Source organism: Globicephala melas, chromosome X (genome assembly GCF_963455315.2).
Source record: "Globicephala melas chromosome X, mGloMel1.2, whole genome shotgun sequence".
Lineage (NCBI taxonomy): Eukaryota > Metazoa > Chordata > Mammalia > Artiodactyla > Delphinidae > Globicephala > Globicephala melas.
In genome coordinates this window covers 112,376,156-112,385,242 of record NC_083335.1, presented here as the reverse complement: position 1 = coordinate 112,385,242, position 9,087 = coordinate 112,376,156, and the positions used below count along the sequence as shown (strand labels likewise).

The window sequence follows — 9,087 nt, the reverse complement described above, 5'->3', positions numbered from 1 at the left end:
TCAAAACCAAGTATACATATTACATGCATCAAAGCTAGATTGCAAATTATCATAGTCATGTCATAATCTTCACATTGTCTTTTCAATGCGTTTGATGATTCATTGGCAGTATTTGTGATGACACCATGTTAGTTGTAATGAAAATGATTTTGAACCTAATTTCATGAAGGAGTAATTAGAACATTCTGAACTACTGATGTTGCAGGAATTGATGCTTTTACAGATGGAGATTTTGAAGTGGGCATCTGTACTGTAAACCTCTGAGGTTGACTGGAGTCCCTCCTTTAGTTGACACAGACATGGTTTGTTGGGTTGGTGGGCCAAGTGGGGGAGTACTTCGTCTGCTAGTAACTGAACCAACACTTAACTGCGGAACTGTTATTCTTCCCGCAGAAGTAGGTACTTTTTGTGGTAAAGACTTACTTAAATCTATAATTTGGAGCAGTCAAACAATATCTATCAGGTGGCAGTCTAGGGCCTGAATATAGCTTCATCAATGGCAAAGGGATTTGATTTCTTTGCCTTGCAATATCTAATAAAAAATCTCTTGTGGGGAAGAGAGGTAAATGACTGGTCAGCACGACACTGGATTGCCAGTCGCACATCATCTGCATCAACAGTAGCTTTCTTAGCATGACTTGAATAAATTTTTGCATCATATAGAATTGTGGTTACATATCGGAATGCAAACTCCAACATCTGATTTATAACTCTTGGCTCATCTTCTGTAATCCCCGTATCCTTCAGGATTTGTGCCATCATCTGTGTATCTTGCGGCATGCTCTCGGGAGAAGCCATCTTGCCAGACTCCATGATATACGGTGATCAGACTTCTCGAACTAAATCACCCACAGTAACATATTTCAGTCCTGATCTTGATGGAAGTTCTTTGCCTAGTGCGGTTTTCCCAATCCCTGTTGTACCGGTGAGCAGGATGTTCCAAAGCAACATGGTCCTCACTGCGCTTGCTCAGGACGCCTCTGCACATGCACCCTGCACGTGACAGGGAGGGGCCAAATTTTAGGCTCTTGAAGTTCTTGGTAGCTTTGCTATTCAAGAGGAGTATGTTCGTTAGCAAGATTTCTAAGAGATGCTCATTATTCACTAAAGGTGCCCACTACATATTTGCCTTAGTTTGGGTACCCCCAGAAGCCAGTCCTGAGACAAGGATTCAAGTGCAAGTAGTTTATTTGGAAGTAAAGCAAATGCCAGTAGGGAAGTGAGGAAGTGAGACAAGTATGGGAAGGCAGCCAATAAAAGATACATTATCAGGTACTTCTGTAGGCAATTGGAGAGCATAATCTTGTTGTGGAACTCGGGAAAATGGTGTGGAACACGCATTTCAGTTACTCCACCCAAGGGTTGAGGAAGCTGGGATATTTATATACCAATCAGTTCCCAGCAGTCACTGGTTGAAGGCAGTTCCTCTGGGGCCATTAATTTCCTGGCACTTCTGGCCTGATATATGGCAGGCAAACTAGGCTTCAGTAGCTAGAGAAATCCATCAGCCAAACGCAGTTGCTGGCTGTTGGAAGTGGGAAGTGGTAAGGGTGTGGGCATAAGGGCAGACCACCAAAAGAGCCTGGATATGCTCTGGTACCTGAGCTATAAGTATTGGAACACTTCCTCTGCCTACAGAAGGTTACCTTCTCTAGTTGAGTGAGGCACCAAATTAACTTTTCACTGGAGAATAGCATGCATTAGATTAATACATTTTCCAGTGATATTAAGGTATAATTGACATACAAGAAACTGCACATATGTAAAGTGTACAATTGGATGAATTTGACATATGCAGACACATCAATGAATCTTGCCTGCAGCAGGTATTGCTGTGGTGTTCTAAGGGTGATTTTCTCTTTCTCTTGTTCTTTCTGCATATGAAATTAATTGAAATTCTTCTGTATGGAATATTTGCTTCTTCATCCCCATTTATTATTCAATCATTTTTTCTCCCTTTATTCATTTTTTAAAATTAACTTTTATTGGAGTATAGTTGCTTACAATGTTGTGTTAAGACCCCGAATAGCCAAAGCAATCTTGAGAAAGAAAAACGGAACTGGAGGAATCAGGCTCCCAGACTTCAGACTATATGACAAAACTACAGTAATCAAGACAGTATGGTACTGGCACAAAACCAGAAATATAGATCAATGGAACAGGATAGAAAGCCCAGAGATAAACCCACGCACATATGGTCACCTTATCTTTGATAAAGGAGGCAAGAATATACAGTGGAGAAAAGACAGCCTCTTCAATAAGTGGTGCTGGGAAAACTGGACAGCTACATGTAAAAGAATGAAATTAGGACACTCTCTAACACCGTATACAAAAATAAACTCAAAATGGATTAAAGACCTAAATGTAAGCCCAGACATTATAAAACTCTTAGAGGAAAACACAGACATAACACTCTATGACATAAATCACAGCAAGATCCTTTTTGACCCACCTCCTAGAGAAATGGAAATAAAAACAAAAATAAACAAATGGGACCTAATGAAACTTAAAAGCTTTTGCACAGCAAAGGAAACCATAAACAAGACGAAAAGACAACCCTCAGAATGGGAGAAGATATTTGCAAATGAAGCAACTGACAAGGGCGTAATCTCCAAAATGTACAAACAGCTCATGCAGCTCAATGTCAAAAAAACAAACAACCCAATCCAAAAATGGGCAGAAGAACTAAATAGACATTTCTCCAAAGAAGACATACAGACTGCCAACAAACACATGAAAAGATGCTCCACATCACTAATTATTAGCGAAATGCAAATCAATCATTTATTTATTTCAGTATGGACTCATGGATATTATTTATTGGGTTAAAATCCAATGCTATCATTAGTTATTTTGTTGTTCAAATTGTTTTATCTTTGGCAATTGGAAGTTAAGATGTTAATTATAATCCCCAGGGCAGTTGCTAAGAAAATAGCTAAAAAATATAATAAAAGAAATAAAAAGAGAATTAAAATGGTACACTAAATATATGTATTTAACACAAGAGAAGGCAGTAATGGAGGAATATAGGAACAAAAAAGACATAGTTCGTGTATTTAGAAAACAAGTAACAAAATGGTAGATGTAGATCCTATATTTTAAAATATAAGTGGATTAAACAATCAAAAGGCAGAGATTGGCAGAATGGATATTTGAAAAATGATCCATGATATGCTGTCTACAACAGGCACACTTCATCTTTTTGAGGCAGATATTTTTATTAAACATTAATATTATTAGTAAACTAATAATTTTACTGCTGCTATAATTGATATCACTACTTTTCCCAATTCTAGCAACTTGTGCAAGATCACAGCTATTTAGTGGAGACAACAGGATTTGAATAGAGCAGAATATATTTTTGTGTGTGTGTGATGTTTATCTGAGTCAACAACTTTCAGTTGATTTAACACCTGGTATTGCCATCTATCACCTTATCAATCTGCAAAGCTGTGTTTTCCATTTCACATATGTATTTTTTCTTTTTTTATTGAGGTATAGTTCATTTACAATATTATTTAAGTTTCAGGTGTACAACATAGTGGTTCACAATTTTTGGAGGGTATATTCCATTTATAGTTATTATAAAATATTGGCTATATTCCCTGTGCTGTACAATATATCCTTGTAACTTATTTATCTTATACTCCTTAGTAGTTTACACCTATTAATCCCCTACCCCTATCTTGTCCCTCCCCTCTTCCCTCTCCCCACTGGTAACCACTATTTGTTCTCTATATATGTCTGCCTCTTTTTTGTTAAGTTCACTAGTTCGTTTTATTGTTTTGGTTCCATATATAAGTGATATTATATAGTATTTGTCTTTCTCTGTCTGACTTATTTCACTTAACACAATATCCTCCAAGCCCATCCATGTTGTTGCAAACGGCAAAATTTCATTCTTTTTTATGGCTGAGTAGTATTCCATTGTATATATATACCACATCCTCTTTATTCATTCATCTCTTCTTTTTTTTAAACTTAAAAAAATTTTTTAACATCTTTACTAGAGTATAATTGCTTTACGATGGTGTGTTAGTTTCTGCTGTATAACAAAGTGAATCAGCTATACCTATACATATATCCCCATATCCCCTCCCTCTTGCGTCTCCCTCCCACCCTCCCTATCCCACTCCTTTGCTTTGAGGTCACTGATCTCCCTGGGCTATGTGGCTGCTTCCCACTAGCTATCTATTTTACATTTGGTAGTGTATACATCTCCATGCCACTCTCTCACTTTGTCCCAGCTTACCCTTCGCCCTCCCCATATCCTCAAGTCCATTCTCTAGTAGGTCTGTGTCTTTATTCCTGTCTTACCCCTAGGTTCTTCATGACCTTTTTTTTTTTTTTCTTAAATTCCATATATATGTGTTAGCATATGGTATTTGTTTTTCTCTTTCTGACTGACTTCACTCTGTATGACAGACTCTAGGTCCATCCAGCTCACTACAAATAATTCAATTTCGTTTCTTTTTATGGATGAGTAATATTCCATTGTATATATGTGCCACATCTTCTTTATCCATTCATCTGTCGATCGACACTTAGGTTGATTCCATGTCCTGGCTACTGTAAAAGGTGCTGCAATGAACATTGTGATACATGATTCTTTGAATTTTGGTTTTCTCAGGGCACATGCCCAGTAGTGGGATTGCTGGGTCGTATGGTAGTTCTATTTTTTAGTTTTTTAAGGAACCTCCATAGTGGTTGTATCAATTTACATTCCCACCAACAGTGCAAGAGGGTTCCCTTTACTCCACACCCTCTCCAGCATTTATTGTTTCTAGATTTTTTGATGATGGCCATTCTGAACAGTGTGAGGTGATACCTCATTGTAGTTTTGATTTGCATTTTGCTAATGTTTAGTGATGTTGAGCATCCTTTCATGTGTTTGTTGGCAATCTGTATATCTTCTTTGGGGAAATGTCTGTTTAGGTCTTCTACCCATTTTTGGATTGGTTTTTTTTTTTGTTTTTTTTGATATTGAGCTGCATGAGATGCTTGTATACTTTGGAGATTAATCCTTTATCAGTTACTTCGTTTGCAAATACTTTCTCCCATCCTGAGGGTTCTCTTCTTGTCTTGTTTATGGTTTCCTTTGCTGTGCAAAAGCTTTTAAGTTTCATTAGGTCCCATTTGTTTATTTTTGTTTTTATTTCCATTTCTCTAGGAGGTGGGTCAAAAAGGATCTTGCTGTGATTTATGTCATAGAGTGTTATGTCTGTGTTTTCCTCTAAGAGTTTTATAATGTCTGGGCTTACATTTAGGTCTTTAATCCATTTTGAGTTTATTTTTGTATACGGTGTTAGAGAGTGTCCTAATTTCATTCTTTTACATGTAGCTGTCCAGTTTTCCCAGCACCACTTATTGAAGAGGCTGTCTTTTCTCCACTGTATATTCTTGCCTCCTTTATCAAAGATAAGGTGACCATATGTGCGTGGGTTTATCTCTGGGCTTTCTATCCTGTTCCATTGATCTATATTTCTGTTTTTGTGCCAGTACCATACTGTCTTGATCACTGTAGTTTTGTCATATAGTCTGAAGTCCAGGAACCTGATTCCTCCAGCCCCGTTTTTCTTTCTCAAGATTACTTTGGCTATTCGGGGTCTTTTGTGTTTCCATACAAATTGTGAAATTTTTTGTTCTAGTTCTGTGAAAAATGCCACTGGTAGTTTGATAGGGACTGCATTGAATCTGTAGATTGCTTTGGGTAGTAGAGTCATTTTCACAATGTTGATTCTTCCAATCCGAGAACATGGTATATCTCTCCATCTGTTTGTATTGTCTTTAATGTCTTTCATCAATATCTAATAGTTTTCTGCATATAGGTCTTTTGTCTCCTTAGGTAGGTTTATTCCTAGGTATTTTATTCTTTTTGTTGCACTGGTAAAGGGGAGTGTTTCCTTAATTTCTCTTTCAGATTTTTCATCATTAGTGTACAGGAATGCAAGAGATTTCTGTGCATTAATTTTGTATCCTACGACTTTACCAAATTCATTGATTAGCTCTAGTAGTTTTATGGTAGCATCTTTAGGATTCTCTATGTCTAGTGTCATGTCATCTGCAAGCAGTGACAGTTTTACTGCTTCTTTTCTGATTTGGATTCCTTTTATTTCTTTTCCTTCTCTGATTGCTGTAGCTAAAACTTCCAAAACTACATTGAATAATAGTGGTGACAGTGGGCAACCTTGTCTTCTTCCTGATGTTAGTGGAAATGGTTTCAGTTTCTCACCATTGAGAAGTTTGTTGGCTGTGGGTTTGTCATATATGCCCTTTATTATGTTGAGGAAAGTTCTCTCTATGCCTAATTTCTGGAGGGGTGTTATCATAAATGGGTGTCGAATTTGGTCAAAAGCTTTTTCTGCATCTATTGAGATGATCATATGGTTTTTATCCTTCAATTTGTTTATATGGTTTTTCACATTGATTGATTTGTGTATATTGAAGAATCCTTGCATTCCTGGGATAAACCCCACTTTATCGTGGTGTATGATCCTTTTAATGTGCTGTTGGATTCTGTTTGCTAGTATTTTGTTGAGGATTTTTGCCTCTATGTTCATCAGTGTTATTGGCCTGTAGTTTTCTTTCATTGTGACATCTTTGTCTGGTTTTGGTATCAGGGTGATGGTGGCCTCATAGAATGAGTTTGGGAGTGTCCCTCCGTCTCCTCTATTTTGGAAGACTTTGAGAAGGATAGGTGTTAGCTCTTTTCTAAATGTTTGATTGAATTCGCCTGTGAAGCCATCTGGTCCTGGGCTTTTGTTTGTTGGAAGATTTTTAATCACAGTTTCACCTTCAGTGCTTGTGATTGGTAAGTTCACATTTCTGTTTCTTCCTAGTTCAGTCTCGGAAGATGTTGCTTTTCTAAGAATTTGTACGTTTCTTCCAGGTTGTCCATTTTATTGGCATATAGTTACTTGTAGTAATGTCTCATGATCCTTTGTATTTCTGCAGTGTCAGTTGTTAGTTCTCCTTTTTCATTTCTAATTCTGTTGACTTGAGTCTTCTCCCTTTTTTTCTTGATGAGTCTGGCTAATGGTTGATCAATTTTGTTTATCTTCCCAAAGAACCATCTTTTAGTTTTATTGATCTCTGCTACTGTTTCCTTCATTTCTTTTTCATTTATTTCTATCTGATTTTTATGATTTCTTTCCTTGTGCTAACTTTGGGGTTTTTTTGTTCTTCTTTCTCTAATTGCTTTAGGTGTAAGGTTAGGTTGTTTATTTGAGATGTTTCTTGTTTCTTGAGGTAGGGTTGTATTGCTATAAAGTTCCCTTGTAGAACCGCTGATGCTGAATCCCATAGGTTTTGCATCAGCGTGTTTTCATTGTCATTTGTTTCTAGGTATTTTTTGAGTTCCTCTTTGATTTCTTCAGTGATGTCTTGGTTTTTTAGTGGTGTATTGTTTAGCCTCCACGTGTTTGCATTTTTTACAGATTTTTTCCTGTAATTGATATCTAGTCTCATAGCATTGTGGTCAGAAAATATACTTGATAGGATTTCAGTTTTCTTAAATTTACCAGGGCTTGATTTGTGACCCAAGATATGATGTATCCTGGAGAATGTTCCATGAGCACTTGAGAAGAAAGTGTATTCTGTTGTTTTTGGATGGATTGTCCTATAAATATCCATTAAGTCCATCTTGTTTAATGTATCATTTAAAGCTTGTGTTGCTGTGTTTATTTTCATTTTGCATGATCTGTCCATTGGTGAAAGTGGGGTTTTAAAGTCCCCTACTATGATTGTGTTACTGTCGATTTCCCCTTTTATGGCTGTTAGCATTTGCCTTATGTATTGAGGTGCTCCTATGTTGGGTGCATAAATATTTACTATTGCTGTATCTTCTTCTTGGGTTGGTCCCTTGATCATTATGTAGTGTCCTTCCTTGTCTCTGTAACATTCTTTATTTTAAAATCTATTTTGTCTGATATGTGTATTGCTACTCCAGGTTTCTTTTGATTTCCATTTGCATGGAATATCTTTTTCCATCCCCTCACTTTCAGTCTGTATGTGTCCCTAGGTCTGAAGTGGGTCTCTTGTAGACAGCATATAGATGGGTCTTGTTTTTGTATCCATTCAGCCAGTCTATGTCTTTTGGTTGGAGCATTTAATCCATTTACATTTAAGGTAATTATCCATATGTATGTTCCTATTACGATTTTCTTAATTGTTTTCGGTTTGTTATTGTAGGTCTTTTCCTTCTCTTGTGTTTCCTGCCTAGAGAAGTTCCTTTAGCATTTGTTGTAAAGCTGGTTTGGTGGTGCTGAATTCTCTTAGCTTTTGCTTGTCTGTAAAGGTTTTAATGTCTCCGTAGAATCTGAATGAGATCCTTGCTGGGTAGAGTAATCTTGGTTGTAGTTTTTTCCCTTTCATCACTTTAAATATGTCCTGCCAGTCCCTTCTGGCTTGCAGAGTTTCTGCTGAAAGATCAGCTGTTAACCTTATGGGGATTCCCTTGTATGTTATTTGTTGCTTTTCCCTTGCTGCTTTTAATATTTTTTCTTTGTATTTAATAACTTTTGATAGTTTGATTTATATGTGTCTTGGTGTGTTTCTCCTTGGGTTTATCCTGTATGGGACTCTCTGTGCTTCCTGGACTTGATTGACTTTTTCCTTTCCCATCTTAGGGAAGTTTTCAACTATAATCTCTTCAAATATTTTCTCAGTCCCCTTTCTTTTTCTCTTCTTCTTCTGGGACCCCTGTAATTCGAATGTTGGTGCTTTTAATGTTGTGCCAGATATGTCTGAGAGTGTCCTCAATTCTTTTCATTCTTTTTGCTTTATTCTGCTCTGCGGTAGTTATTTCCAGTATTTTATCTGCCAGGTCACTTCTCCGTTTTTCTGCCTCAGTTGTTCTGCTATTGATTCCTTCTAGGGAATTTTTAGTTTCATTTATTGTGTTGTTCATCATTGTTTGTTTGCTCTTTAGTTCTTCTGTGTCCTTGTTAAATGTTTCTTTTATTTTCTCCATTCTGTTTCCAAGATTTTGGATCATCTTTACTATCATCACTCTGAATTCTTTTTCAGGTAGACTGCGTATGTCTTCCTCATTTGTTTGGTGTGGTGGGTTTGTACTTTGCTCTTTCA

General features: G+C 36.9%; 1 pseudogene; it reads right to left on the bottom strand.

The window, feature by feature from the left end:
• On the bottom strand, window positions 1-813 carry LOC115847924 (transcription initiation factor TFIID subunit 9-like; annotated as a pseudogene).
• Window positions 814-9,087: the final 8,274 nt, after the last annotated feature.